The sequence below is a fragment of the Balaenoptera physalus genome (assembly GCF_965194825.1).
Source record: "Balaenoptera physalus genome assembly, chromosome: 6".
Classification (NCBI taxonomy): Eukaryota; Metazoa; Chordata; class Mammalia; order Artiodactyla; family Balaenopteridae; genus Balaenoptera; species Balaenoptera physalus.
This window is the reverse complement of record NC_138885.1, coordinates 129,679,100-129,705,933: the sequence shown is the minus strand read 5'-3', so window position 1 is coordinate 129,705,933 and position 26,834 is coordinate 129,679,100. Positions and strand designations below refer to the sequence as shown.

Here is a 26,834-nt window from a genome sequence, read left to right as displayed (position 1 = left end):
TGATATAAACTATCGTTCTTAATATCAGTTTAAACTTTCAAATCCAAGTCCAGGATATCAAAACCAACATTATCTTACAAATGAGAAATCCTGAATACTTTCCCCTTTATCGATCGTCTCTTGAGTAAAACACAGAAACTGATCAGTTGTTGACTCTTAGAAGAGAAGGAAGACCTTGAAAAACGGGGAGGAGGAAGACTTACTTTTCACTAAATATCATTTTGAACCTTTTGAATTTTACACTATATGTTCCCAATTTAAAATATTTAATTTTTAAAAAGTAATACTTTACATTTGAAAGTATAAAACTACCATTCTAACAATTAAGGGTACAAGTAGAAGTTACCTTTTGATATCAGAAAATAGAGTTTTAAAAGTTCTAAAGATAAATTGAATTGTGAGTATTAGATCTAGGACTTACAATTAAGCTTGGTCAATTTTTTGAGTTTTTCTTCTTCTTTCTGCTCTCAGATTGTTTAATATTTCAACAAAAACAAGGACATTGGTTTTTGTGGGGCGGGAGTTTGTACAAAGGCATGTCTTACTGACTGATGCATCCATTTTATCATTTGTCGAGGGCCTGCCATCTATCAGACTCTGTGTACTGTGCCGGGAGACAAAGGTAAAAGCCCGCCCTGAAGAGAGACTTGTGCAGGGAAAAGAGAAGGTGGTGCTTTGAATTCTTAGAGGTGAGGTTGGAGGAAGAGGGAAGTCGTAGAATGAACAGCCAGAGAGAAGGCAAGATGGACTGGAAGCCAAAATGGAGTCTAGGCATTATTTAGAAACCACTAGAATCTGAAACCAAGGATGGCCTAAGGATGGAGAGAATAGTCAAAGCAATTGGTGAAAAAAGGCTCTTTTCCATAAGCCAGGTGTCCACACCCAAAGCAAAGTGGAGAGCCAAGGCCCCAAGTTCCCAAGCAATTTGTCCAGCTCTCAACAGTGATGAAATGATCACCCTGGGCCAAGTCATGTATACGGCAAATTTAAAGGGAAGGTCCTGACCTCCTAAGCTCCTGTCAGGCCTTTATAATCCTCAGCTTTTCTCATTTGTAAATCAGGAATAATAATACCTACATTATGAAATTGTTGGGAGGACTTGACCTAGGGTATGTAAAACGGCTTGCATAATATCAGGAGCATTAGAATTGCTCAATACATGGCATCTGTCGTCCTTGTTGTTGTTGTTTTTGTTACCTGTAAATATAACTAAATATCATAACGGTGGATCCCATGGATTGGCTCATTCAGTCCTCATTTTACACTCCTTTCAGGATACCTTCCTGTACTGCCAATTCTGTGAAACTAGGAACTACATTTCTCAGACTCCTTTGCTCTTAGGGTCTGGGTACCAGTTAAGTTCTACCAATTAGAGGCAATTGTGTGAGATGTGGAAGATGGAGGAGATGGAGGCCGTCTTCCTGTTGCTGTTTTGCTCCCAAATAAAGTCACAAAGACACAAGTGGCATGGGGGGGAGGGGCGCAGTGCTGGAAGCACCTGCTTGGCCTCCAGGTCACAGCTGCAGTGGTTTGCTCTTGACATCAAAGGTGTCCCCTGATTTCCACTCCTTTAGCCCTTCCAGTGACTTTGTACACATCAAATTCCTGTATTAAATCCTTTCTGTTCAAAATACCTAGAGTAATGATTCCTGTTTCTAGAACTGAATCCTGACCGATTCAGAAATGGGTGTTTTATCTAAAGAAATATCATATGTAAACTCCTGTGAAAGAATTTATTTCATACTACTGCCCCAAACTTACTTAGATTTAAATTATGAGTTCCCATGTTTAAACCAGTTCAGTGATCTCTTTATTGATGCCATTCTCTTTGACATAACAAAAAGTTTTCTGGGATCCAGAACAGATAACTCTGTATTTATATATCAAATTAAAAGGTAGACTGTATTTTTGTGATGACCATAACCCATCCATTGTGTTTCTTTGTATTTTATTTGGTTGAGAGGAAATCGGTTCCTGAAATAATTTTGTCTCCCAATATCCATTCTTCTTTACTTTCTTAGTGTTAAGAACCCCAATTTTTAACTGAGGACATTGCTACCCTGCTACTCTCCCTTAAAGCTAGGTCATAGCTACATGACTAAATTTTGGCCAGTTAGATATAAGAAAAAGTGTTTTGTAACTTCTAGAAATTGTCTTTAGAAGGATGGTGCAGAGGCTTCTTTCCCCCTTTCTTCTTCCTGTTGGCTGGAGTGTGAATGTGATGACAGGAGCACTAACAGCCATCTTGGGTCATGAGGTAGTACACTACTCATGGCAGAGTAGAAGAGAATGAGCCTGTGGCCTACAGAGTTGCCACATAGACCTGGATTGTGTACCTCCAGGTTTCTTTTACATAAGAAAATAAAATCAATCTCTACCTTTTGAAAGTCACTGTTATTTGCTGAGTTGTTACTACATTAGACAAACCTACCCCTAATTAATAAAGGGGAACAGCCAAACTTCTTTTTCTATCAGCCATGGACTATTTCTCTAAAAACAAGTGCATTCTCAAAAGCTGCCCAACTCCTGAAGCACAGTAAGGCAGGCTGCCCAAAATGCTAATCTGGGTTTAGAATTAAAGACATAAAATGATTTCACTGAGGCCAATTCAGTGTACACAGTAGCAAAGTTTGTAAGCCGGATGGATAACTTTGATTTACTCATATTATTTTCAAAATCAAATCAAGGCATCAATATTAGGTTGAGTAAATAGCAAATCCTCATCCCTAGCTGATGGTACATTAGGACTAGCATTATTGATTCAAAATGGCTGAGTTTTCGTTTAAACTGGCCCTCTGCTGGTCACTGTGTGACCACACCACAGTTGACAGCACATCCAATGGTATAATCTGCTTTGCAACTCTCTATTCCAGAGCCCATAGATCAGAGGGTTAAAACACTGGGCAAATGCAAAGACTCCAAAAAGCACCAGATTTAAAGCAAAGAAAAACACTCCACACATCTTTCCCGAACCTACGAATAAGAAGGTTGATATTGCATGTAAGCCCAACTGCACTAAATGAATAAGGACTGTTTTCCTTGCTTTGATATTTGACCTATTAAAATGGCCAGCCCGTTTCCCTTCTTTGTATATCAGAGAGTAACTTATAAGAATGACAGACAGAAGAAGGAAAAGGAAAACCATGCCAGTGGCTCTGGCAAGAATGCCATTCAAGACCACTGGGCAAAGGGGTTCAGATTTTAAAACAGCTCCCTGAGTAGAGCTAGTGCCCTCTATGAGGAATAAGCAAGCATTCTTCAGTATAATAATTATCCAAGTCCCAGCCAGAATCCTATACTTAACTGAATCTACAAAAGACAGCGATTTCAAGGGCCAGCAAATTGCTAGGTAGGTGTTGACAGCCATCAAGCCCAGAGTGAAGAGAATCCTTTCTCCAACACTTTGCTGTGCCCCAAACACCACCCAGCACGGGGCTGTTGGCCAGGAGGGCTCACATCCCTTGGAAAACCACCCCCAGACCACAGGACGAGATGCACAGCAGATGGTGGCAACGGAGGATGTATCGGACCTCTTTCCTCAGTTTTGAATTCTGTGACACTATTGCGCTAATGATGACATGTAGCAAAGGAGAAAGCCACCACTTATACAGAAGCCTTCACTGTTGCTTCCAGCCTCAGCCAATCTGATGTGTTGCAGTGCTCGGAAGACAAGTTCATAATCTTTGGGGAAACTTGGATCCTGCAGGAGAAAAGAATGAGAAAGGATGAATCTGTGTTAAAGCTTCTTGTGTGGCTTTCTGACCCTCTGACCTTGTGTACAGTCTCAAGGAACAGATTGCACGTTTTTTGGTATAGACGATGACACCTTTAGAGAGTGTTGACATGGATCAAAGAAACTGGAGAAATCATCTGGAGTTCTCTCTTCACTTCAGGGGAGGGGCATTGTGATATTAAGATTTATAATAAGAAATATATATATGGTCTTTGTTCCATTTCTGGCACAGAGCTAAAACTCTTGGAACTTCCTAAGTGAGGAGAGTGACAACCGTCTTTTGTTATGTTAATGAGATGACTTTTGGAAAGCCCCTCGGTCACCTAAGGATGGGGACTGCTTGTCAGGGGCCCCAGCCTTGTGATTAGATGGTTGGAACGTTCAGTCCCAACCCCCTCCTCGAGCCTCCAGAGAGGGAAGAGGGGCTGGAGGTTGAATCAGTCATTAATGGCTAATGATTTAATCAGTCATGGCTGTGTAATGAAGCCTCCATAAAAACCCAAAGGACAAGGTTGGAAGGGCTTCCAGGTTGGTGAACACGTGGAGATTTAGGGGTAGTGGCTCGCCTGGAGAGGGCACGGAAGCTTCGTGGCCCCTCCGCATACCTTGCCCTATGCATTTTCAGTTACATCCTTTTATAATAAACTGGGAGCTTAGTAAGTAAAATGTTTCTATGAATTCTGTGAGCCCCTCTAGCAAATTAATCAAACCCAAAGAGGGTGCAGGTCAGAAACACAGATGACCACGCGGACTTGCAGTTGGTGTCTGGTGTGGTGGGAGGGGGATAGTCTTGCAGGACTGAGCCCTTAACCTGTGGGATTTGACACTATCTCTAGGCGTATAGTATCAGAACTGAGTTGAACTGTAGGACACCCAGCTGGTGTTGGAGCATTGCTTTTGTTGTGGTGGGCGGACTCCCCCTCTCCAGAATTGGAATCAGAACTTTAGACATATGCTCTGATCGTTTAAAAGGAGGGTTTGAAAGATATACTCTCAGTACTCAGCAAATTGCTCAAAAGCAGGTCACAGTTTTACTCCTTAGGCATCCTTTTCTGTCTTTGGTTGTGAGAACTTCTGCTCAATTCAGAGCACAAAGCACAACATTGTAAAAGTCAATTGATTAGCCATCAAACCCTTGTTAACACTTAATGCACGCAAAGCTCTGAGGGAGAAGTCAGGGCCAAAGCTGTGAGGAACGGGGGGAACTCGCTGATGCAAAGACTTGAATTCATCTGGGTCCCTAAGACATGAAAGGGAGACTAACAATATCGACGGCAGCCGAGGTTGACGTTTACCGAGTACTTCCCAGGGATCAAAGACTGTGCTCGGAGCACATGCCTCACGAAGCCTGTAGCATGTTTTATTTTCCACCACGGGGTTTGTTACGCACTTTTCCCAAATGGGGAACCCGAGACTTAGAGAGGATAAGTAACAGCCCACTCAAGGCCGTACGATTATTGCCCAGTGGGACCAGGATTTGGATTTAGGAGTACAACGCCAGAGCCCACTCTCTCAACGACTCCGAGGAGGAAATGCAAGGCCAGATGGATGCATTCTCCCAGTTCTTCTTTAACCAGTATCGTTTGTCCGACCAACTGGACCCCATTGGTAGGAGAATTGTTTCCGTTGTTACGGAGCTGGAAGACGGCCAGCCCAGGAAGTTGCTGGGATCTCGGAATTGCTGAGGGACGGGGTCCACTGAGATGGTAAGACGTGCACAGGAGCCTGATAAAGCTTCTCAGGCACGCGCAGCAGGGAATGGCACACTGTGTGCCAGCCTGGGGAGCCCCTGATTACACCGTCATTGCTGTCTCTGTGCCAGTCTGCTGTAGAGGTACCAACGGTTGCCTCCCCAAGTGCAGTGCTCCGCAGGAGGTGGGCCCCACCCTCGTCTTGCTTCCTTGCTTCCTTGCTTCCTCACGACCTCCTCCTCCTCCATCAAAGCTGCCTGGTCTGGGAGAAGTGTGCCTCGTGGAAAATCGTTCTGCAGGCTGTGCTGCGTCCATCAGCGTCTGTCTCTTAAAAAACCCAACCGTGGGATTCTCAGAGGATGTAGTCCGAGCATGATGGCGTGTAATTGACCTGCCAGCCACGTCGGAGTGTAGATGAGAGGAAGAAAGAGACAGAGAGCGGCTGGAGAGGAGCTAAGAGAGGCAGGGACCACGGAAGCCCTTGCAAGACAGAGAGCAACCTGGGTTCCTGGACTTCTAAGTCTACCAAGATGCCCTGCATTTTCTGTCCTTGGGTTCTAAAAATATCACACCCCTCTCTACTATTTGAGCTAGCTTAAATAGGTTTCTATTCCTTTATTCCGGCTCCTAGAGATGAAAGTATATAAAATGGGCCCTGAAGAGGCACACTAAGTGCTACTGATTTCCTAAAGGGCAAACCACAATGGAGGTACGACGATGCCACTCCCTGAGAACTGAAAATGCTGAAGCTCCTTATGAAATCCCTTGTGAAGGCATAATTTCTTTTCCTACATATTGTGTTGTCACCCTTTGTGGAGAATTTTCCCTGTTCGGATGGATTTTTGTGCCATTGTCATGCTGTTGAACTCCAGCTCCTCAGAGAGGAATAGAAATTGTAATGGTCACTGTCATTGTCAAGCTTTCTTTTAGCTGCAGATTGTTCAGTCAAGCTCTTACACTAGAACCCCTCAGTAATAAACAGGAAAATGCACATCTGCCTGCATTACATGCCCCCTCCTTGATCTCTTGCTCCCAGAGCACACGGCTGTAACTGCCCTCAGGGTGCCACCACAGAAACGGAGGGCTCCCATAAAGACTGCATGAAGACCCTGGTGAGAGGGAACGAACACTCTACCTCTGGACTGGGGAATCACACGAACTGGGCTCTAAGCCTAGATTTGCTGCCAAAGAGGAATATGACTTTGGGCACTTAAATCACTTTGCTGCTCTGGGCCTTGGTTCCTTACATCACCCCCATGCAGCATTGCCAAACTCCTCACCCTTCCTTTAACTCAGGCCTAGAATGTCTGGGCTTTTACCTTATTCTTGAGAACAAGATTACCCCACTCCTGCCCCAGAGCATTCTCATCTATTCCCCATCTCACTAACCTGAATAGAACTCCCGGCTCTCTAGGACAGGGCCTGCCTTGCGTAGCAGTATTTGATAGGAACTCTGCAGAGCGGGCAGCCCACAAAGGAGAAATTTGCACAATGAAGACATTGCAACCATAGCAAATACTTAGAACACTTTCTGTACATCTGAAATCTCCAGGAGGGTTGCAACTCTGCAAAATCAGTGAGGGCAAGTAGTATTGCCTTTCATTTATTTATGAGACCTCAAGAAGATCAGTCATTTATTCTGGATCATGCAGCCAGAAAGAACATCCCAGTCTCCAAATTCATATTCCTTCGTGGACATATATTTGCATATCAAGAGCTCATGGCAACCAAACCCATATAATAAGTCCTCATCTATACATATTACCTCCACTTAGAGTCTTTTCCTTCTGGAATTCTAAAATGGGCAATAATGTTTCCTTCTAGCCCAAAATGTTACTTTGGCTTCAGTTTTGAAATAAAATCTTGAAGCTTTAGAGATTTATGCAAAGAATTACATTATACCCACAATTGCCCTGAAAAAAAATCAGAATCAGCCACTCCCTACACAAATCTTGTAAGAAGCAGAGGTGTGGGAGGCTGGAAGGGGTACATACAAGACAGCGAAGCACCTGGGTCTCATCCTAAGTGCCCTGCTGGGGACCAACCCCTGAGGGCAACAGGCTGCCCACAGGGAGAGACTGAATCTACAAACGGATTTGGCCGACCATATATAAAAATAGAACTCTCACCTACAACCTGCAGCAACGTGCCCAGGAAACCAAGCCCTTAGCTACAGTAACCGGCCCAGAAAGGCAGCCTGCGGTACGTCAGACCTGGGAGAAGTCGGATGGCTGTCTCTAGTGACAATGCAGGAAGGCAAACAGCAACACCTGTAACAATCAAAACAGCCAGGACATGATTAATAGCTGACAACTTCCCCAATTTTTGTCCCTGCTTCCAACTTAGGACCAACCAGAAGAATCAAATATGTACCCCTAACCAATCCCATAGGACACCCCACTTCCTATTGGCCACCTCCAGCTTCCCCAGGCCCCCAGTCCCCCATCTGAGCCTACCTGAAACCCTCCCTTTCTTCCATCAGAAAGCTTCCCCACTCCCCTGCCAGTGAGCTTCCGCCAAACTGCAAATGATGTTGGGTGACTCCCTTGTTCTAGCAAGTTCTGAATAGATAGCCTTTGCTTTTCTCCTGTGGTTGGTCTTTGTTTATCTCCACATGGGTCTGAAAAGATAGTCCTAGTGGCCCTGAAACAGGACGTGCACTTGGAGACGTTTCTCCAGGAAGCTAATGAACTTGGGGCAGCCCATGCTTCCTCTCTATCCTCTGCCCCTTCCGGTCAGCGGCAGGGGCATGGCGGGCAGCTTGGGCCAAGTGAGACAGATTCCCTTCATGGAGGGGCAGCTGCTGCCTTGGCCTCATTGTGAGCTCTGGGTCACTGAGCTGGGGGTATCTCTCCCTTCTCTCACCTCTGAGGGTCCCCAAGGTAACCATTCCTGAACAGACACCACACTTGAGAAGAAAATCAAAGGAGCACTGGATGTGTACAAATGTGAGTGATGGGCCTGGAAGGGAGCATTAGAAAATGATATTTTGTTATGACACAGACAAAATATAATAGCAGATAACATGTGTTGATGGTTCGCTGTGAATGAGGCTGACTTGTTTCATCTGCACAACAAGCCTATGAAGTAGACACTATCATTATTCCCACTTTTCAGTAAAGAAAACTGAGGGATAGAGGAAGGAAGTAACTCTCAGGGGTTAATTAGCCCATGACAGTGATACTGGAATTTGGACAACGCAGTCCAACTCCAGGGCTCACTCGCTAAACCACTGGGCCAGGGCCCTCAGTCAGTGAAGGTTGATATTTAGAGGTTGTAAAGGGCTCCTTACACTTCTTCTCAGGGAGTTGCTGGTTAATGGTGAAGTCTGAAACATAACTCAGTTGTTATGATTTCTGAGATAACATTTTGTTGTTGTTATTTGTTGAGTTAGGAAAAAACTCAATTATATTGTAGCCATATTGGAGTACCATACTGATGCATGTGAACTGAATTCTTTTTAAAAAAAAGGAAAAAATATTTGAAAGGCTGAGCAGGTGTTAGGGTCTGCGTTGTGTCCCCTCCACCACCAAATTCAGATGTTGAAGCCTTAACCCCCAGAACCTCAAAATGTGACTGTATTTGGAGACAGGGTCTTGAAAGAGGTAATTAAGTTAAAATGAGAACATTAGGGAGGCCCTTATCCAATCTGACTGATGCCCTGTGTCCTTGTAACAGAGGAGATTAGGACACAGAGAGAGAGAGACCCTAGCGGTGTGTATGCTCAGAGGAAAGGCTGTGTAACGAAGCAGCAAGAAGCCTACCATCTGCCAAGTGGATGCTGGCAGAAGGCCAGTGAGAAAAGTGGATACTTCCAGAATGGCCCCTAAAACCCTTCCCAAATGATCAGACCTTCTCCTCTCTCACAGTAAACATGCCACCTTCTCTTTAAACATGTCTTCCCCCTTGCTCTAATTGTGGTCTTACCTCTTTAGTACTTTAAAAATCACTCCAGTCTGTGAAGCTTCTGGGTTCACCTCTGTTATTCTCCTCCAAGCGGGCAGGAAGGAAGGGAGGGAACTGGTGTTTACTGAATGCCAGGCACTTGACATCAAGAATAAGCACTTACTAAATATTAGCTGTGAGTGTTAACCATCTGGAAACAGCTCCCAGGGGTGATGTGGAGAAGCGGGTAAAGTCACAAAGCCTCTGAAGGTATATCCTGTGATTTCTGAAGACAGAAAAATTACATATTTTGCTAGTGAGTGCCTTCCCAGGCAGTTAACTTTTGTGTTAACCTGCTCTTTTTTATAAAAAGGGGAAATCGTCAAGCTTCCTTCCCCAATTTTTTTCTGATCAAAACTTTGATCTACAGACATTCTTCTAAGCACTCGTAGGATTCCTTAATCTAGAGACACACTACCTTGCTTTAATGAAACATGGTCCTTTCTTAATGCTCAGAAACACTTCTTAAAAAACAATGTGCACCACACACCTACGGTTAATTAATCTTCAACAAAGGAGGAAAGAACATACAATGGAGAAAAGACAGTCTCTTCAGCAAGTAGCGTTGGGAAAGCTGGACAGCTGCATGTAAATCAGTGACGTTAGAGCACTCCCTCACACCATACACAAAAACAAACTCAAAATGGCTTAAAGACTTAAATATAAGTCATGACACCATAAAACTCCTAGAAGAGAACATAGGCAAACAATCTCTGACAAAAATCATAGCAATACTGTCTTAGGACAGTCTCCCAAGGCAAAAGAAATAAAAGCAAAATTAAACAAATGGGACCTAAGCAAACTTATAAGCTTTTGCACAGCAAAAGAAACCATCAACAAAACAAAAAGACAACTCTCAGAATGGGAGAAAATATTTGCAAACGATGTAGAAACCAAACTTATGGTTACCAAGCTCTTAAATCCATGAGCTGGGGATACTCATTAGCCAACACAGGCCAGGGCTCTGACGTCTCGTCTTGCCAAGGCTCCTTGTAAGGCCAAGGAGCTTACACAATCCTGAATCTTCTGACACTTACCTGGCAGGTAGTAAACAGATGGCCTTTCTCCCTTCCTGCCTATTTCTCCAGATGCCAAAGATCGGTATGATGTCTATAAACCACAAAAAGCAAACAGCAAGCTATATGTTGCAGAGAAAATGATTCTCAATATTATTTCTCAGAATCTGAGAGGATTTTGTCTTTGGTCTATTAGTTTCTCACAAAAGTTCACTTTGTAGCATTTACTTTTAAAATATGCTAAAGCTATTTTAATATTACGTGGTTGCAATTATTAAGCTAGCTGAAAGTTAATTTACCTGTATATGATTTTAACATTATTAAAGCTTATAAAATAACACAAAACAGCCAAGATGGTGAGTTTTGTGCTTTGCTAGTATGCAATCCTCTACTCCATAGTCAGTGGTTTCCTTTCATGCACAGTTAAAATAGTTGCCCCATCCTACGGGACAAGACACACCCTTTCTGTCTCAGTCGACCACGCCTGGCTTTAGCAGTAAACTGGATGTTTTATCAGCACAATCTTGGCAAAGTTGAAATCAGCAGATTCCATGAAGCGCTTTGGTTTTCTCTCTCTGACTCAGCATTGGGATTATCATAAACTTTCTATCAGGTTGAATTTCATTTCCCCAAATTAAAGTACAATTTAATTATAGCTATTCTTACTAACCTTTTTTATATGATGTGACTGGTTTTACTGATGAAAAAGAACTCCCTAAGTTTTGAAATCTACATATAATATACATCGCTTGGTTAAGTATACCTACCTTTATTAGGTATCTTTGCACCATTCATATTATACATGTCACACAAAATCAACTCTCTAGACCTAAAAACTATGATTTTAAACAAATCTTATAATTGAAAGTGAAAATTCATGGAACACCTTAACCTTTTGCCTGCTCTGAGAACTTGTACTTAGCACATAATTGATTATTAACTTGAATTTTTACTCAATTATTGTATAATTGATTTCTCTAAATTGTCAGAACCTATATATTTATAAAGTTCCTTATGCAGGGATATAAGCTCACCTATCACAGCAAAGTTTCTATTACCATCTGAATGGACTTGCATTTGTCCATAGCAAAGTGCACTTATACCAAGTTATTATATTCATGGTTATTTTCATTAGCATTTATAATTGCCTCTTAGAATTGGCATAGAATTTTGAATCACATTTATAGAGCAAATGGCTATTTCAATATTTATCCTTGTAATTATCTTAAAATATGACCATATATTTATCTTTTTATTTAAGGGACTTATTCTCAAGCAGAAAATATGTTATTGTCATTAATGTTATCCTTGCAAACATTATTTGTAACTGTATTTTGTATTTTTCAAAAGAACTTACATTCTAAGTATTGGTGACAAAGAAAATTATTGACTTTGAAAACCCTGATCAAAAATTTTATAGTCAGAATTTTAAAATTCATGCTGCTATCCCAGTTTCTCCATTTACACATTTACTCATTCATTCATTCAATAAACATGAATTGGGTACCTACCACATGGGTGAGTATGCAGAGATGAGTGAGATATGGCCTCTGTCATCAAGAAATTTACTTTGTTGATTTGGAAGTGGGAGCAGGTATGAATGTTCATACACTGGTATCATTTATGAGAGAGATGGCAAAAAGAGAGAGGAGTTTCAAATATTTTAAATTGGAGAATATATATGAAAGTCACAAACCTTTAGAATAAAGAAAGGTGAGTTCCTTTCTCCTTCTCCCAAGAAGAGGATCTGGGGAAGGTATTCTTCCTTCTCTTGCATGAAAAATCAGGGCAGGAGATGTTTGCGATCAGGGCAGTACAGACATGGGGCTAGCAGGAGAAGCCTCCTAGAAGAAGTAAGGCCATCAAAAACCTTAATAAGGCTGCCTGAGAAAGACAGAAGGTGGTAAAGAAGCCCTCTAGGAAACCACAACTGTGCAAAAAAGGCTGGCCCTGTGGAGAGGAGGTGAGGGCAAATCTGATCAAGACAAATTTATAGATGATGCCTACAGCAGGAGAAACAGTCAAGAAATTATCTAATTTAAGGAAACACATGTGTTTGAAGGGTACAGTTAGCTAGATCCAGACACTGGTCAACTTCGGGGTTTGGCTCAAATGACTAAGAGTCTTTCAAAGCCATCAGGATGTTGACATGGAGTAGCTACCCCATCAAAGAACAAAGGAGCCGTCATCACAGGGATTCTCCGTGTACAACACAACTGGATGAACCCAAGTGCAGGATGCAAGGCCTCCTGGGAGGTGAGGGTGGGCCTTAGATAAGGAAACAATGGCTGAGATGAATAAATCCCAGTGGTGGTTTCCAGCAAAAGCACAGCTGTGTCACTCTGGTCTAGTGAGGCTTGCACCAGCACTCGAAGAACCTTCCAAGAGAACTCTAAATTTCCTACCTTCCCTTTCACCACCTCCTCAACCACTTAAACCGTCCACATCCACGGGCTCCACAGATCTATCTATGGGTTCCTTAGCTGTAGCAAACTCTAGAATCAGGCTCACATCACCATTCCCTGGTTATTGCCAATTTTACCTAACTTGAGTATCTACCTTGTTGCAAACTGTCAGCCTGCCCTGATCTCAAATGTGTGTTTGCCACTTAGTTTAGGTCTTGACTTTCTAAATTCCTGGTCTCAAAACACTGAATATTCTTTCTGGATGACCCAGGACCACATGCGTCCGTTTGCTTTCTTCAGAGTCGCCAGAGTGGCGCCATGCAAATCCCCACCTGGACCCCAAGGAAATATGACCTGGTCAGAAGGCAAGTATACCTATTAGAGGAAGTGCGGTCTCCAGACCAGAGGATCATAGGTGATAAAAGAGATGAGCCAAAAATGAGTGGGGACGAGACTGGGGGCTTCAGTTTGTGTGACCAGAGCTCTAAGAATCCACATAACCCAAGAGGGATATACCGTCTCTAGATGGCCCTTCCAGAAATAATACATCCTATCCTAACACTTGCAGACGGTTTGCTGATAAGATTAAGGTGCCTCTTTGTGTAACACCAGGAGGTGACTAATTTGATCCTGGAAATGTAATCCATGGAAACCATTCAGTGTAATGTAGGTTCAACAGAGGGGATATTGTAATAACAGCTGAAAATAGAAGGATGCTTGTTCCCTGGGAAGCAATGAAAAGCAAAGACCAACACCAAGGAAGCAAAGGGGCCTTGATTAATGTAATGTCCTGATCCACTTAACAGGTACGTCCTACAAGCTGAGAGATATTCATGAGGCTGCCACAGTATTTTTGTATTCAGTGAGTATCTACCATGTGCCAGAGTACTGTGAAAAGTGTATGTAGTTAGTTAAATGGAAAAATAAGGCAGAATCCCTACATTTGCAGCGCTCACAGTCTTTTAGGGAAGACAGATATGTAAGCGAATAGTTTCAATAATATGAGTTAAGTGCTTTAATTCAAAGTGTCATGGAAACCCAGAGGAGGGAGTCTAATCTTCCCAGAAGGGTCAGGGAAAACTTCTCATGGGTGGTGTCTCTAGAAATTAATAAGAGTTCATCCCTCCAGCTAGCCGGCCTTCCATTCATTCATTCATCACTTATGTGTTGAGTACCTCCGATTGTTCTAGATGCTGTGCATACAACATCGAACAAGACAAAGTCCCTCCCTGCATGATGTTTACATTCTGGTGGGGGAGGTGGATGACATTTCCAGGAGAAACTCAGAATGGTTCCTTCAGACCATCCAATATCCACCCTCTGGCCTCATTTCCTCTCCCACGTGTATTTTCCTGAGACCAGAGTGCCTTGACCTCTCAAATGGGAGCATTTTGATCTTTTTGGTAAGTACAGCTCTCATTGTGAAACAGAATTGCCAGTTCAGTGCTTACCATCACAATGGGATAATTTCACAAGCGCAGGATCAGATAAAATCAAATTTCTGAAAATGCAGAGCTAAGCATCAATTACGAGCAGAAATAAAAGTGAGACGTGGGATGCCCAGACTGCCATGAGAACTCCTTACCTTCCTTTACCAGTGGAGGTCTTTTCTGCCAGTAGAACAACGAGTTCTCTTTTCCAGGGAAAAGTATGCGGAAGTGCAGCAGGAGCTTCTTCACGAATTGTAGGAAGAACTCCCAACACCCAGCATCTAACAGGAGTGAACCCAGCGACTTCAGTTTCTCCCAGGACCCTGAGTCTTCAGACCTGGGGCCCTTTCCGTGGTGCCTGCAGTCCGTGTCGCACTGTGATTCACAGGGCAGAGAAAGCCAGGGACTCTCTAGGGCGACCACTTCCTGAAAGAACGCTCAGGGCCATCTGTCCGAGAAGGAAGTGGGACAACGGGGGGCCAGCGCCTCCCCTTCTGCACACAGAGGTCCTTCTGCAAAGAGACGCATGCTCTCTGCACCTCTTGTGGGATTTGGGACCCACTTCATGGTGTTTAGAGGTGACAAGGAAAAACATCTCTAGAGAAAGCTAAAATGTTTCCCACCCTAACATTGGGGGAAAACTCTAGCCACTGGAACCAGTGGTTTTAAATCAGACTAGCCTTCAAAGATCTCCGATTACATCTTTAGAACTGATCACAATTTCATAACAGAGGCAAGAGAAAGGCAGTTAGAAACTTCTGCAAAGCACAGGTGGTACCACTCTGAAAACTCGTATTTCCTGTTTGCCAACATGTCTGCTTTAAATCTCTCAAGCAGCTAAGTACATCGCAAGCGTTACACACCAGCTTTTCCTCATATTTATAGCTTTCATTTTAAAAAGTTATTCAAGTCGTACATGTTTGTTGTCAAAAATGAAAAGTGCAGGCAAACGTAAAGAAAATTTTAAATTCCCCATATTTCCGCCACTTGAAGATAACCACTGTTGGCACTTTGGCGTACATCCTTCCAGCCTTTTTTCTGTGTTTCGGTGGATCTTAGGATGAGCTTCTCAGCAGCCGTTCCATCCCGCACCACTGTGGGACATGCGTGCGATTTTGTTGGGATTTACCCACGCTGAGCCCCTGTGTAGATCCTGATTTGGCTAAACTAAATTAAAATAAACCCATGCTCTTGCCACAGTGTTTTAGGGGCCAGCACCTAACCCAGACCTAAGCCAATCAATACAAAGCACTTCCCTGGCCACCAGGAAGGTCATGTGATCCAGATGATCCAATCAGAGGAAAGCCTAGGACTCCTGCCAAGGGGCGGGGTGGAGGACGACACTCAAACGCTCCCTCCCTCGCTCCTTCTCTGGGTTTGGACGCAGAGACCTGGGAGCTATTGGCAGCCATTTGCCTCCACAAGACAAGCCATCTCTCAGGTGAAGCAGACGCTTCAGAGGCAAAAAAGAGATAGAAAAACAAATCAGGTTCTCAAAGGGTTTTCCGAGATGCTAAATTAAGCTAACACCAAAATCTGTCTTACTTCTGGAGTTGCTAGTTAGATGAGCCAATAAATTTGCTTGCTGAGATCAGTTTAAATTGAAGTTTCTGTGACTTGTAACTGAGTGTATCCTAAACAACTCATATCGATATTTTTATAAAAATGGGGCCATACTGAACATACTGTTTATAACTTCCTGCTTAAAAATACATCATAATCATCATTCTTTTTCAAGATAAATATACTTTTACAAAACTATGAATTGCTTCAGAGTAACCCATCGTTATGAACAGACTTTAAGTTATACATCTAATCCCCTCTTGTGAGGCGTTGACAACATTTCCAGGTTTTTCCATATTGTATCAATATAAACAATTCTGTGTTGAGTCTCCCAAATATTAGAGAACACATTTATTTCCTTCGAACACATTTCTAATGTAGAATTTCTGAGTCAAACTATGTCCTTTTTAAGAGATTTTTGATTCATATTGCCAGATGGCTCTCCCAAAAGGTTATTTCAATTATATTTCAACCAACAGAGCATGAGAATGCCAAAAAAACTGCCTCACTCCTCCCAGCCCAGAACCCTCAACATATATAAAGTTTCAACACAAAGTCTCTATTTCATAAATGGTAATCCATTGCTGATTTAATTTGCATTTTTAAAAACCATATACAGTGCTTGGAGGTTTTTTCCCATATATTTATTTGCTTATTATATTTCTCCTTTTCTGAGTTGCCACTGACATTCTTTGCCCATTTTCAATTGGAGCATTTGTTTATTTCTTACAGATGTGTAAGAGCCATTAATATATTGAGATTATTAAGCATTTTCCTATTATATATGTTGCAAATAGTTTTCACTGTACACCACGTGCCTTTTAACTTGCATATGGTATTTTGACAGTTCTGAAGTTTTAAATTTTAGCTCATCAATCCTCCCCTTTATTGTTTCTGCCCTTTTGTGTCATTCTCTACTCAGAGAACTTGCAGTCATTAGGATGCAGCCTCTGCTCATAAAAATGATCTGGCATGAAAACACCGATGCTCGGGGTGCCTGAGATTCTGACCCCTTGGGAGGCAGCCCAGGAGCTGTCTGAACCCTCCAACCCTGACTGCTTTGCCCTGCCTCCCTCGGAGTGAGGTGTGGTCTGTGATTAAATTATGGCCCACAGGATGAGAGCAGACGTGATGCATGCAACTTCCAGGTTGTTCTCTTTAGAAGGGGAAATGCCTTCCCCTTAGATTTTCACTCTTTCCTTGGGTTGGAGTGCAGAAGTGGTGGTAATCTTACAGATGAGAACGATACCTAGGAAGGACAGCACAACAAGCTAGAAGGCTCCGGGGTCCCTGACACTTTGGAATGTCCGTATCTCCAAGACTACTTAAAACTGGACTGTTTTGCAAACGAGAAATGAACTTCTCTTTGTGTGTGAACCACCGTTATTTGGGGTCTTTATTACAGTCAAACCCATATCCTAAGTTAAGTGATAATACATGACCCCATTTTACACACACACACACACACACACACACACACACACAACCCAGCATAAGAAAAGATAAAGAAAATTACATACCAAACTATTAACGTTAATTCAGGGAATGGGATTGTAGGAATTTGGGGAGAAATGAATTTTTCTTTTAATATTGATTAAAAAGTTTTTTTTAATCCAGGTTGCTTTGACTCAATAGCTTACATTACCCGAGGTAGTTAAACACTTTCTTTTTTTTTTTTTTTTTAATTTATTTATTTTTAGCTGCATTGGGTCTTTGTTGCTGCTCGCGGGCTTTCTCTAGTTGCAGGGAGCGGGGGCTACTCCTCGTTGTGGTGCGCAGGCTTCTCATTGTGGTGGCTTCTCTTGTTGTGGAGCACGGTCTCTAGGCATGTGGGCTTCAGTAGTTGTGGCACGCAGGCTCAGTAGTTGTGGCGCACTGGCTTCATTGCTCTGTGGCTTGTGGGAATCTTCCAGGACCAGGCTCGACCCCGTGTCCCCTGCATTGGCAGGCAGATTCTTAACCACTGCGCCACCAGGGAAGTCCCCAAGCACTTTTTTTTAACAGCCCCTTTGCATGTAAAGTCACAGCCCTAGACACTATGGGCTAGAAGAAACGTGTAATTGAGGAATGTGTACAAAAATATGACAGGTGGAATAATCTAGTTCTAACAGAACTGGTTGAGATTGGAACTATATCATTAATAATGAATGTGTGTTTTATAACTACCCTGTACCAGTATTCAATGACATCATTATATTTCTTTTTAGATATACATTTTTATCTTTTTAAAAGGTTACCAGCACTTTCTACTGGATTCTGAGATATAACATATAACATGTATCTCAATACATAATGTTTTTCCTGTAAAAGGAAAAATATTTAAAATCATGTCAATACTCATATGACAAAAGTTCTTATATTTTTAAAAATTCCTTGTAAATTTTAAATTTTCATTCATCTGTGCCTATAAATATTTAAATAAGCTATGTTTTTGAAATATATGTATATTTGTCACTTTCACTCATAGAAAAAGATCTAGAAGGATGCACAGCAAATTGATAATAATGGTTATTCTCTAGGAAGGGTATCAGGTTAACTTTGGGGGGAGGGAGACCTAGAGGATATTTCAACTTTTTTTTTATTGAGGTATAGTTGATTTACAATGTTGTGTTAGTTTCTGGTGTACAGCAAAGTGATTCAGTTCTACATATATACATATTTATTTATTCTTTTTCAGATTCTTTTCCATTATAGGTTGTTAGAAGATATTGAAAAGAGTTCCCTGTGCTATACAATAGGACCTTGCTGTTCATCTATTTTATATATAGTAGTATGTGTTAATCCCAAACTCCTAATTTATCCCACCCCTTCCCCCTTTGGTAACCATAAATTGGTTTTCTATGTCTATGGGTCTGTTTCTGTTTGAAAATAAGTTCATTTGTATCATTTTTTTAGATTCCACACATAAGTAATCTCATATGATATTTGTCTTTCTCTTTCTGACTTACTTCACTTAGTATGATAATCTCTAGGTCCATCCATGTTGCTGCAAATGGCATTATTTCACTCTTTTATGGCTGAGTAATATTCCATTGTGTGTGTGTGTGTGTGTTTATATACATATCTCACATCTTCTTTACCCATTCATCTGTCAGTGGACACTTAGGTTGCTTCCATGTCTTGGCTGATGTAAGTGGTGTTGCTGTGAACATTGGGGTGCATGTATCTTTTAGAATTAGAGTTTTCTTTTCCGGATATATACCCAGGAGTGGAATTGATGGATCATATGGTAGTTCTATTTTTAGTTTTTAAGGAACTTCCATACTGTTTTCCACAGTGACTACACCAATTTACATTCCCACCAACAGTGTAGGAGGGTTCCCTGACTTTTTGTATTAATCAGGTTTGTAATGTTTGTACTTTTACAATGAGGCTGAATTCATATATTGAGTTCATAAATTTGGAAAACAACACAAAATTTTAAAGAGTAGGAAAAATAAACAAAAAATATTCTTTAAATGATAAATCTATAGCTTATGATTTTCCAGGAATGTGTTTTAGCTGTTGATAAGATATTAGATAAGATGATTTCCACTGCATATAACAGAAAACTCCAATGCAAATAGACCTGAGCAGTCCTGAAGATCTTTTTTTCATCTAACAAGGAAGCGACGTGTTAGATCCAAGGTTGGTTGGAGGCTGGCTCAGTGTGGTCATCAGGATCCAGGGTCTTTCTGTCTTTTTGCTTTGTCATCCTCCGCATGTTGGCTGTTTGCCCTCATTCTGATTCCCCTCACAAAATGACCTCAGCAATTCCTGGCATCACATCTAGACATTACAACATCCGGAAGAAGAAAGGGGCCTCTCTTCCCATGTCTTCTTAGGACAGAGACACTGTTCCCAGAACTCCCAGAGCCAATTTCCCTCCAGCCTCACTGGCCAGAACTGAGTCACAAGCCCTTTTCTGAACCCACCTTTGCAAGAGGAGGGGAACTGCCACTTTGACTGACTGATCGTCAACCATAAGAGATAAACACACAGGAACCAGGTAAAGCAATGACTCTTCCTAAGAATTATCTGTTCATTCCCGCAAGCCGCATGGCATGGCCAAAGGAAAAAAAAATTATCTGTTCATAGGTATGTTCATAGATCAGAAAACTCAATATTGTTAAATTCTCCTCAAATTGATCCATATATTCAATGCAATTCCAAACAAAACCTTAGCAGGCTTTTTTTAAATAGAAATTAACAAGTTGATTCTAAAGTTTATATGGAAAAACAAAGGATCTAGAATACACAGAACAACTTTGGAAAAAGAGAACAAAGTTGGAGGAATAACACTACTGAATTTTAAGATTTACTAAAAGACCTACAATAATTAAGACAGTGTGATATTGGTGTGCAAATAGACCTATACATCAATGGAGCAGAGCAGAGTTCAGAAAAAGACTCATATGTATATTGGCAATTGATTATTGACAAAGATGTCAAGGCAAATCAAAAGTAAATGGAGAGTATTTTCAATAGTGCTGTAATATTTATTTACTTACTTATTTATTTTATTTATAAATATAATGAACCTTGACCTGTACCCTTAATCGTAAACAAAATTCAACTTGAACGGATCATAAACCTGAATGTAAATGCAACAACTTTACAACTTCTAGAAAAAAACATAGGAGAAAGAATCTTTGCAACCTTAGGTTAGGCAATTATTACTTATATAGAACACAAAAACTCAAGCCATAAAATAAAAAGTGCATAATTTTTTTCAATATCTAAAACTTCTGCTCTTTGAACTCCCACAACTTAACAATAAAAAGACAAGTTTTTTTAAATAAATTTATTTATATATTTGTTTATTTATTTTTGGCTGCGTTGGGTCTTCGTTGCTGTGCACGGGATTTCTCTAGTTGCGGTGAGCGGGGGCTACTCCTTCTGGTGGTGCACAAGCTTCTCATTGCGGTGGCTTCTCTTGTTGTGGAGCACGGGCTCTAGGCGTGCGGGCTTCAGTAGTTGTGGCGCACGGGCTTCATTGCTCCGTGGCATGTGGGATCTTCCTGGACCAGGGCTTGAACCCTTGTCCCTTGCATTGGCAGGTGGATTCTTAACCACTGCACCACCAGCAGACCCCAAGACAAGTTTTTTTAAGGGCACAGGATTTGAATAGACATTTCTCCAAAGAAGACATACACATGGCCAAGAAGACATGAAAAGATGCTCATTGTCACTAGTCATTAGGGAAACATAAATTAAAACCACAATCAAATACCACTTCATACCCACTAGGAGAGTTAGAGTCAAAAGGCAGTCAATAACTAGTGTTGGGAGGATGTGATGAAATCGGAGCCCTCACACAACGTTGGTGCAAATGTTGGTGTAAAATGATGCAGCTGCTTTAGAAAACGATTTGGCAGTTCCTCAAAAGGTTAAACATAGAATTACCATATGACCTAGCAATTTCATTCAAAGGTATAACCCAAGAGAAATGAAAACATATGCCCACACAAAAACTTGGACACAAATGTTCACAGCAGCATTATGCATAATAGCCAAAAAGTGAAAACAACGCAAGTGTCCATCAACTGATGAACAAATAAACAAAGTGGGGTATAACCATACAACAGAGTGTTACTCAGCTGTAAAAGGAATGATACATGCTACAACATGTATGAGTCTAGAGCACATTATGCTAAGTAAAAGAAGCCAGAAACCAAAGGCCACATATAGTGCGATTCCATTTACATGAAATACCCGAATAGGCAAATCTATAAGGACAAAAAGTAGATTAGTGGTTGCCAGGATCTAGGGGGAGGAGGGCATGAAGAGTGACCGCTAGTGGGTATGAGGTTTCTTTTTGGATGAAAATGTCCTGGTTAGATAGTGGTGGTGGTTGCATGATTTTGTTTATATACTAAAAACAACTGAATGGTATACTTTAAAAAGGAGAATTTTGTAGTATGTGAACTATAGCAACTAAAGCTCCATTTTTTAAAAAAAGAAACAGATTAAAGAAAAAATGTTCTGCTCTTTGAAAGACAATAAGAAAATGGAAAGACAATCCAGAGACTGGGAGAAAATATTTTCAAAACATAGCTCTTATATTTGTAAATCAACTGTATTCCAATAAAAATTTTAAAATAGATTTGATAAAAGAAAAGTAACCAGAATATAAAAGATCTCTCAGAGTTCAGAATATAATAAGAAAACAAACAATTCCATTTTTATTTTATTTTTAAAATGTATTTTATTTATTTACTTATTTATTTTTAGCTGCATTGGGTCTTCATCACTGCACTTGGGCTTTCTCTAGTTGCGGCGAGTGGGGCCTACTCTTCATTGTGGTGCGTGGGTTTCTCATTGCAGTGGCTTCTCTTGTTGCGGAGCATAGGCTCTAGGCGCGCGAGCTTCAGTAGTTGTGGCACGCAGGCTCAGTAGTTGTGGCTCACGGGCTCCAGAGCGCAGGCTCAGTAGTTGTGGCACCTGGGCTTAGTTGCTCCACAGCATGTGGGATCTTGCTGGACGAGGGATCGAAACCGTGTCCCCCGCATTGGCAGGCGGATTCTTAACCACTGCGCCACCAGGGAAGTCCCAGAACTCTATTTTTAAAATCATTTGAATACTTTACCAGAAAGATAGAGGAAAGGCCAATGAGCATATGAAAAGATGCCTAACACCATTAGTCATTAGGAAACCATAAATTAAACTACCATGGGAGACCTCTACACACCTATTAGAATGTCTAAAATTGCAGCGGGAAACTGACAATACCAAAAACTAGAAAATATGTGAATCAACTGAAACTCTCATCCTCTGCTGGTGGTAATGTGATGTAGTACAATCAGTTTGGAAAACAGTTGGGCAGTTTCTTAGTTTCTTTAAAAGTTCATGCAGTTACCATACAACCCAGCCTTTTTACTCCTAGATATTTACCCATGAGAAATGAAAACATGTGTTCACACAAAAACCTATACACAAATGTTCATAGAATTTGCCTAATAGCCAAAAAATGGAAACAATACAGATGTCCATTGACTGGTGAATGGATAAACAAGCCTTGGTACATTCATACCAAGAATACAACTCAGCAATGAAAAGGAATAGTTAAGCTATATACACACTGACACACACAATGTGGGTAAATCTCAAAAGCATTATGCCAAGTGAAAGAAACAAGACACAGAAAGCTACCGAGTGCATAATTCCATTTTTGTGATATTCTGGAAAAGCCAAAGCTGTCGAGACAGAAATCAGATCAGTGGTTGCCAAGAGTTAAGGGTGAATAAAAGGACGGCTACAAAGGGGCAGAAGAGAACTTTCTGGTTTTGATGAAATTGTACTATTCTTTGTGCTGGTGATTATAAAATTGTAAACATTTGTTAAAATTCAGAGAACTGTATGTTTCAAAGGGTGATTTTTTTACTGAATGTAAATTATACCTCAATAAATCCAATTTTTTAAAAAAACTAAGTCTATCATCTTAATCCACCTCCTCTGTCTAAAAAAACTATATTGAAATTTATTTTTTTTAACGTAGGGAGAGTCCCATGAATAAGAAGGAATGCCAGGTAGTTTTACTTTCTCAAAAACTTACACTCTTCATTTTCTAAGACACAATTAAGCACCAGTGATCATTCACACATCACCAGATTTGTTAAAATTTTTAGCAGTAGACTACTTACTTTTTTGAGAAAGAAATTAGCTTTGCTAAGACTGTCTCTCCCTGTTCCTCCAAACTGGTCACACTTGTTCTAAGGCTGGCAGCCTGGCTGTTAGTTGGGAAGATGTTTTCTTTCAAGTGTTTTCACTTCCTCTCGGAGGAGGCAACTGTGGGCAATAGTGGATAAAATCAAGAGAGAGAAAATTGGATCCAACCTGCTCCAATGAGAGATGTGGCAAACAAAATCCATGCTCTGCCCACACTCTCTTAGATCCTTTTTTTATTTCCCCTAGTTATATGCTTTCCCTCCCAGCAGCCAGCATCTGCTTCTTTGTTGGAGGACCACCCTCAGGCTGCCCAAGTCCACCTCCTGCTGCACTTTGTAAGCCAGATGCCCCTGGAAAGAATTCACTCCCCTTGACTGGCAGATTACAGGAACTCCTTTGCACCTGGTGAGGACAACGCCAATGTATATTTTATACCAGTGCTTCTCGTAAGTTTAGGCTCAGCTGAATTGGCTGGGGATTGAATCACATGCAGATTCTGATGCAGGAGGTCTTTGAGTCTTCAGTTCTCATAAGCTCCCAGGCGATGCCAAGGCTGCCCTCCAATGGATCCCACTTTAAGCAGCAAGGGTCTCTTTTCAGAGCTCCCTACAGGATCTAGCCAAAGATGACAGGTGTCTTGACGACTTGGTCTACTTGAGCAAGAGTAAATAAATACCCAGGGACAAAATGTGGATGAGATGGATAATATGTGGTTCCACAGGCAGGCTATAGGAGAATCATCTCCAGAAGTTTCCAAAGCACCCCAGGATTTAGGAATTTAGTGAGGTTCTTGAGACGAAGGTATATTCGTGGGCTGAAAAGCTTACGAAATTCCTGCCTCCCCCCTGCAACTACTGAAAGGCAATGATCTGCAAGATGTCTTTGAGCTGTGGGCAAGGGGAGCTGGGGCCACGCACACACAGGTGAGGCTGTACAGCGTTCAGCTGTGTCTGACAGCAGGGAGCCAAGGTGAATTTCAGACCATTTCAAAAATTTTAAAAAGGATTCTGGTGGCAACTAGCAACGGATAGTTGTTGGCGAGCAGACTGGTGTGCCTTTAGGCTCTGTCAGGAGATTACTTTGTTAGACCACGTCACAGAGTACATAGAGCTATTCATCAATCTAGTCCATATGACAGCTCCACGAAGCAATGACCTGATAAGGTGTCAAGGTTATGAAGCTAAAAGAAGTCCTCTCTTCTGTGCTCCCCTGACACTCTTTAAAACTACTGCTAGAACACTTATTTCTCCCCTTCATTTCATTCAACAAATATTCACTGAGTGCAAATATGTGCTTATTTTAACCTGTTTCCACCCTTGGCCAGATGCCCTTCAGGCTAAGAAGTCAGGTTTATGCTCAACTGCATGAAGGCAGAAGGGTTTATATCTTTGCCCCTCAAGTGTCTCTGTCTGTCTCTGTCTCTCTCAAGCTTTCTTTTTTATTTATTTTAAAGTTTTTTTGTTTTTTTTTTTTTTTGATGTGGACCATTTTCAAAGTCTTTTACTGAATTTGTTACAATATTGCTTCTGTTTCATGTTTTGGTTTTTTGGCCCTGAGCCATGTGGGATCTTAGCTCCCCAACCAGGGATCGAACCCACACCCCCTGCATTGGAAGGGGACCACCAGGGAAGTTCCTGGACCACCAGGGAAGTTCCCTCAAGCTTTCTTTAAAACACTCAGGACATAACCCAGCAGAAAGTAGACGCTCACTTGAGGGTCACTGTAGCAGAAGGTACAGAAGCTGAAATGGGCAAAATGCTTGGCAAAGTGGGGTTTGCAGTTGATGGTGAGTGATCCCTGCCCCACCACAGACCTACCAGATCAGACTCGTCAGGGATGAGGCTCAGGAAGCTGTGTTTTAACGCCTGCAGTGATTTTTTTTTTTTTTTTTTTTTTAATTATTATTTATTTATTTATTTTGACTGTGTTGGGTCTTCGTTTCTGTGCGAGGGCTTTCTCCAGCTGCGGCAAGCGGGGGACCACTCTTCATCGCGGTGCGCGGGCCTCTCACCATCGCGGCCTCTCCTGTTGCGGAGCACAGGCTCCAGGCGCGCAGGCTCAGCAATTGTGGCTCACGGGCCCAGCCAGGGCTCGAACCCGTGTCCCCTGCACTAGCAGGCAGACTCTCAACCACTGCGCCACCAGGGAAGCCCTGCAGTGATTTTAATGCAAATAAAGGTTGGGTGCCTTTGTAGCATAAGAAAATGGCTCCAACTCTAGGATGGAAAAATTAGATATTGGGCATGACAGGTCCCCAGTTCCATCTTCCACCTGCTGCCCAGATTATCTGAAAGACAAGGACCAGCCAGGACTAGCACACAGCTGCGAGGGAAGGGGTCCCACCGTATGAAAACCAAATAGAGGTGGACTTGGTGACATAGCCAACAACACACATGATAACTCACAATGAGTTCCCGACAGCAAGGGGGATGGAGACTGTTCAGCATATCACACACACACACACACACACACACACACACACACACACGACTAATACCTTTGTTAAATACTGCAAATTTTTTTTTTGGCAGGATCACAGTTCCCCGACCAGGGATCGAACTCGTGCCCCCTGCAGTGGAAGCATGGAGTCTTAACCACTGGACCACCAGGAAGTCCCAATACTACAAATTTTATTTCTCTTTGATAAGTTCTCCCTTTGATACAGACTTGAATTATGTCAAGTTATAAAATGGCTCAGTCATATACGAATGATAAATAAGACACTTAGTAAATAATCCACTTTTTCTCCCACAAGTTCTTACCTTCTTCTCCTAAACAGCTTGCCAAGCACTCAAACTGCTGGTACTAGTTAGGAATATTTAAAAGTGATGGTTCCCATGTTTATATATTTCACGTAATAAGTTTTTTATTTCCAAAGCAACTACTCAAAAACTCTCAGAGCCAATAGGATATTTGTTGGCCAGGGAAAAGCAAGAGAGAGGAGGAAAGGCAGGTGTAGGGCTCATGGCCCGTAGCAGGGGTCATGCAGAGGCCATGGCTGTGCTCTCCTGATTCCAGGGTCAGACGGCCTTCCTGAAGCAGATGGACAATTTCCTACAGAAGGGTAGTGAGGACAGAGGTGGAAAATGGCTCCTCTCACCCTGCTGGAAATTTTCCAAAAGACCTTCCAGAAAAGATCCAATATCCTCTATTGTCATCCAACCCTGATTCAACATCAGGAAAGCAAAGCTGTTAAGCACCATGCAATAGAGAAAATGACTGTGCAAAGCCATAAGTTTAGTGTCAAAGCACAGAGGAGCCAAATGACACGGCCATCGATGTCCAAACTGAAATCAATCCAGGGGGTGCCAGATAGTTCACCTGCACCATTGTTGTGCAGAGGCCAGGAAGCAGCTGAGAGGGGCGGAGCTACGGAGTCAGAAGTGGAGAAAACTTCTTCTTAA

General features: G+C 41.8%; 1 pseudogene across 1 annotated transcript; it reads right to left on the bottom strand.

Moving 5' to 3' along the window:
* Positions 1-2,441: 2,441 nt before the first annotated feature.
* On the bottom strand, positions 2,442-25,283 carry LOC309663076 (putative G-protein coupled receptor 148; annotated as a pseudogene). The gene is made up of 2 exons (XR_014268415.1): positions 23,406-25,283; positions 2,442-9,414 (listed from the first exon to the last, which is right to left on the bottom strand). The product of XR_014268415.1 is annotated as a putative G-protein coupled receptor 148 (transcript).
* Between the last annotated feature and the right edge of the window lie 1,551 nt (positions 25,284-26,834).